Below are 6,059 nucleotides of genomic sequence, written 5' to 3'. Positions count from 1 at the left end.
AAAAGTAACATCAAAGTAATATTGGGTAGCATAAAAGGAGTGTTTTCATTTCTAATATTCAATTATTCATCATGCAATTGCCAAAAAAAAAAAAAAAAAGAGAGAGAGAGAGAAAGAGAGAGAGAGGTGAGATCTCTTGTTTCCCATATGCGAAGTACCCTGCTGTAGGTACGGTTGTCATGGATACTGCTTGCGGAGCTCATGCAGACCTTGACTCGCCAGTGTTTACAGGGAATTGATAGACTGAAACTAAATGTTACACAACAGCATGTTGTGCTTGCTGAAAGCCTGGCAGGGCAGGCGTGACAGAAGAACTCCGTGTCCCTTTCTGGGTGTGCTCTGATAAGATTAGAAAAAACCACCATCAGTCCATTTACTTTTCACTGCAGTTTTGGGCAGAAAGGGTTGTGGAAAATGGAGGATCATGCAGAGAATAGACAGGTGAAACAGGTCCATAAACCTAAATAGATCAATCTAAGAAGAAAGATCATAATCAGAATAATCTAAGAAAGCAGATATGTTCATGAAATCTCAACTCTGTTAGTTGTTTCAATTAGCAATAATCGCGCCTCGGATAAACCTCATTGGCTACGATACTGCCACTGCGCAAAGCTCAACTCTGTTAGTTGTAACAACCACAGTTTACATAGACTGTAACCTCTGTGAGTTCAAAGACTAGGCTTTATTCATTTCAGGGCTTCCCAAATTACCTAGTAGCACACTGCCTCTAGTAGGTGATCTGTAACCATTTGTTGAATTTAATGTGTGCCTTTTTGCCAGTTTTCTTCCATTTCCTTTACCAATAAACAGATACCCACTGTACCACGTGCCTATCGGGAAGAGTAATTTTCAAAACACCTAGCCAGCAGGGCTCTGGCCTCAGCCATTCGTGTGGGCTCTGTGGATGGCATAGGTCTGAGCTGGTCCTGGAACCTTCCTGCCGTATCAGACACTAATCACCATCTAGTGCTAGTGGAGAGGATCCAAAGGAGGGGGCTGGGAACTGACGCAGTGAGGGAATAAGGAACTATCCATCAAATAGCGATGTTTTTGAATATTTTAACAACTGCTACGGGTGTACTTTCACAGACGCACTGAATAGTGACCCTGCCTGCCGGACTTCAAACAGACCCTCCCCATGGTTCATTAATATCCCAAACTTTAATGTTTCTATCAAGAAACCTTGTTCAGATTCTACCATATTTATAAATAGTCTCTGCAAATTTCAAATACTTGGTGAAAGAGTCATTTGATGAGCAAGGTGTTAGCTTTCTCCATGCACCAGATTGCCATTGAATACAGATCCCCCTGAAGTCCAATGTGCAGAGAGAAAACAAAGCTCTCTGTAAGTGAGGAGTAGCCGAGACTAACAGAATCAAGTCAGGGTGCTATGCTGCAGGGATGTGCTAAACTGTCCCGAGGGTTGACCGTTTAGCTTCAGCTCTGAGTACCATTAGAAATGGAGAGGAGAAGTGAGTTGGGGGAAACTGGAGGGGGAGACAAACCATGAGAGACTGTGGACTCTGAGAAATAAGCTGAGGTTTTTGTGGGGGTGGGAGGTTGGGTGAGCCTGGTGGTGGGTATTATGGAGGGCACGTATTGCATGGAGCACTGGGTGTGGTGCATAAACAATGAATTCCAGAATACTGAAAAGAAATAAGATAAATAAAAGAGAAAGAAGGGGGGGGGAGAAGAAAAGGAGAATTTATACTTGTCTCTAGGAAAGTCATTTGGCATTAGGAAGACAATGTCTAGCAACTTATGCAAAATCGGGGTAGTTGTACTGACTAGCTGAAGATCCTCTTTTCATATTGGTGCATACTTTTTCTGTCATGCAAATAAACATGGCCCAAAGAACTGGATAATTAGTCATTAGAATTACATGCTGCCATCATTCTCTCAGAGGAACATTTTGTGAACTTTTTTCCATTGCTGTCTATAGGAAGCAGGCCATAGAGAACATCTTGAAATGTATGCACTTTTCTTACACTTTATGTCTTATTTATGTTTGTCAAGGGCCTCCCTTGTGATATGAGCTGAATTGCATTCCCCCAAAATTCATCAAAGTCCTAACCTCAGTACCTCAGAATGCGACCATATTTGGAGACAGGATCTTTAAAGAGGTAACTAAGGTAAAATGAGAAATTAAGGGTAGGTTTTATGCAATCTGACTGGCTGCCTTATAAGAAGAAGAGATTAGGACACAGGCACAGAGGGAAGACCTCCAAAGATACCACGAGAAGACAGCCATCTATAAGCCAAGGAGAGAGATCTCAGGAGAGAGAACTCAACCTTGTCAGCACCTAGATCTCAAACTCCAGCTTCCATAACTGTGAGTCACCCAGCTAGTGGTATCTTGCCATGGCAGACTTGAACCCCCATAAACTATCCTGCTTGTCCCATATAAGTACAACAGAGCTTGTCCCATATAAGTACAACAGATGGAGTAAAAGGTTCAAAATATTTAGCGTCCCACTTTCTAAAACTGTGCCTCTTTTTTAATGTCATGTCCAGTCGATACCTTGTTGTTACCCTGTTTTCTGCGGCCACGGCCTCCGTCTGTGCTCTCCTTCTTGTTCCAGCCTTGCATCCATCTTTACCATCTTCCGGTTTTGGATCTGACTGACATCCTTTAGAGTCTCTCCCCTCCTCCTCTAACCTAGCTTGGCCCCATCAGTCTGTGCTTGCATTACTTGGCCCCTCTCATTCTTACTTGACTCTTTATTCCAGACCCACACTTGTATCAGTATAACTTTTCCATGAACTCTCCCTCCTTCCCAGTCCTTCTCTGCATGACCAAAGTTTCTTAGCCTACATCTTCTGGCATGGCGCTTGAGCAGGAAGGCGAGAGCCAGGGTGGGAGGGTGCGCTATTAGCTCCTTGTGTCTTGATTAACATCAGGACGCTCAGTGTCTGGGAGAGTAATTTTGCTTTGCAACCTGATTTTGTGTTTTCATTTGCCTAGAAACTATTTTTCTTCATGGTAAAACCAGAAAGAGTTTGCCCATGTAAAAATGTATATATTTAAATGTATGATTTTTAAAGCATTCACCAAACATCTTATAGATAGGCACATCTATCAACAGAGCATGTTTAGAATCATGAATATTAGGATAATTCATTTCAGCATCTTATCAAGTGACCAGGGAGAAAAATTCAACCGGGAAAAACTGATCTAGAGATGAGGGCATAAGTCCCATTTTGCTGCTAAAGGCTCCTTTAAGAATTGCTATTGTTAAAAAAAAAAAAAAAAAAAAAAAAAAGAATTGCTATTGTTTTTAAAGACACAGACGTGATTTAGAATCCTGACTAGACATGGAAGGTTCACAAAGTTACACGAGGAAATTCAGGTGAGGTTGGCTTGTCACGTTTTGAACTTGTGAATGTTGTGCCAGGCAAAGCAGGTGCTGCCTGCCTTTAATGAGGCACTATTTATATGACTGCACTTTGAGGAGAAAACTCATTGGGATGGGAGGAAATGGAACACAAACTGATGCTGGTCTTTCAAAAATCAGATGCTGAGATATTTTAAATGGGATGGCAGAAGGAAAAATCTGGATTTAAATGGCTATTTGCTCTAACTATGATATCAGTTAAAACTCTTTACCACCCTAGAAGAAACCTAAATCAGAATATTTTTAACATTTTATGGAGTTGCAAGTTGAACCAGAAATATTGAAAGCAGATGCTAAAAAGATTGCCATACAGATAGAATCTGCTTATTAAAAGTAGAAAATGGATTTATTTACCTAACCCTTCAAATAACTTTTTAAGAGTCTGTCAGTTCATATTGCTAGCATCATTAAAAGAGGAAAAGAGAAACCAGTAAGAAAGGTAAGAAACAAAAGAATGGAAAATAAAAAAACATATTAAGAATAATCTGTTTTTCTGGTTGTTGAAGATAAAAGTCCTGCTAAAGTTAGAAATAATAAATTTTGTGACAAATATACATGAAAATCTCTGAATGTTGAGAAGTTACTTTATCACATGTGATTTTTAAAAGTTAGAATAGATATTGCTCCCATTAAAAAACAAAACAAAACAAAACAAAAAACCTGGGACCCCTGGGTGGCTCAGTTGGTTAAGCAGCTGCCTTCGGCTCGGGTCATGATCCCAGCGTCCTGGGATTGAGTCCCACATCGGGCTCCTTGCTTGGCAGGGAGCCTGCTTCTCCCTCTGCCTCTGCCTACCATTTTGTCTGCCTGTGTTCATGCTCTCTCTCTAACAAATAAATAAATAAAATCTTAAAAAAAAAAAAACTTGAAATAACGGAAGTTCACAATCATATCCCTTTTACTTAAAAGACACAAAAAGCTAGTGGAACCAAAGAGTAAAGATATAAAACTGATATGAAAAGTATCTCAGGTGAAAAATTCCATTTACAGCTTTCCTTCCCTTGGAGATGATGTAGTTTAATCTTCTTGGGAATGAAAATTAAAAAGTTGAGTGTTTAGCTTTATGGGTTAGCTGCTGGGGAGCTCAGAACCTAACACGATTCAGTTATAACAACTGTCATATTTCTTCCTGATAATTAATTCACATCTATATACTTGAAATACCCTGATCCAAAGTTTTTATTTTTTATGGTGTTAACTTTTATTTTGCAACAACAACAACAACAACAACAAAAGAAACAAATATAACCTTCTGGATATGCATAAGCAAATTTTTTACATTTTCAACAGTGGTTACCAACATTATTTGTCATTCAGGGTGGTGGCATCAGTTGATACTCTTACACCAGCACACACATTTATAAAATGTTCATCTTTACCTCATCACCACTAAGATCATCTTTCTTTTTTTTTTCCAGTTTGATAATTTGATAAATTAGGTACACTGGGAAAAATATCAAATCCTTCAAATTAAATTGCCCTAGATCTCTATGAAGGTTGAAAACAATCAAGAGTTTTCAGGCTTCCCTACTCCCTCGGTGAGAATGCATTGCCTTGAAGGACCTTCTGTCTGCCCTCCTTTTACTCGTCCATCTCAGCCAGGGTCCCTTGGTGATGTGATGTTCTGTCTACAAATTCTATGGTATTTACCTCAACCATCTTGAATTTCACCATGCCTCGCATGAGGTATGGAGTTTTCAGTCCCTGAGAATGATCAGCATGTTTTCAGCCATCATTTTTTCCCATTATTTTAATTTTTTTATTAACACAAAATGTGTTATTTTTTTCAGGGGTACAGGTCTGTGATTTATCAATTTTAGACAATTCACAGCACTCACCATAGCACATATCCTCCCCAATGTCCATCACCATCACTAAGTCACCCCATTCTTCCCATCCTGCTCCCCTCATGCGTCATTTTTTAAGGCCCATTCCCACCCACATTTGTCTAAAGCCATCATTTCACCATCTTAGCTCACCATTAACTATAATGATATGTTTCGAATTCACAACCAACCAGACTTTGAGGCAAGCTAAACATGCTGGGATGAGAAAAAAATACTTGAAACTCTAGACAAAGCAAGAAGCTCCACAAGAATATTTGACTGTTTTTGTCTTTTTCTTAGGGCTTGTAGATGTGAATCATTGTTAGAAAGACCCCCAACTGGAGCGCCTGGGTGGTTCAGTGGTTAAAGCCTCTGCCTTTGGCTCAGGTCATGATCTCAGGGTCCTGGGATCAAGCCCCTCATGGAGCTCTCTGCTCAGCAGAGAACCTGTTTCCCCCTCTCTATCTTCCTGCTGCTTTGCCTACTTGTGATCTCTCTCTGTGTCAAATAAATGAATAAAATATTAAAAAAAAAAAAGACCCCTACCCGTTTAAAGTTGTAATGGATTTTGCTATGTTTTCTATTAACCATTTTATAGTTTTATTTTCTTCAAGATCTTAAATTCACTTGAAATCTATACTGGTGTATGGCATCCTTCATTTGGCTATTTGATTGTCCCTAAACTTTCTTTCCCCTAATAGTTATATTTTTTCATAAGGTATAGCTTACATGCTGTAAAATATACAGACCAAATATTCAATTCTGTGAAGATATAAAATATTTCCATTATGCCAGAAGGTATCCTTGTGACCCCTTTCAGTTAAATTCCCATTCACAC

General features: G+C 39.4%; 1 pseudogene; it reads right to left on the bottom strand.

Annotated features, from left to right (window-relative positions):
• Nucleotides 1-465: 465 nt before the first annotated feature.
• Nucleotides 466-614, bottom strand: LOC116592064 (annotated as a pseudogene).
• Nucleotides 615-6,059: the final 5,445 nt, after the last annotated feature.

Source organism: Mustela erminea, chromosome 5 (assembly GCF_009829155.1).
Source record: "Mustela erminea isolate mMusErm1 chromosome 5, mMusErm1.Pri, whole genome shotgun sequence".
NCBI lineage: Eukaryota > Metazoa > Chordata > Mammalia > Carnivora > Mustelidae > Mustela > Mustela erminea.
Note: the sequence above shows the minus strand (reverse complement) of the source record. Positions and strands in the feature narration are given on the sequence as shown.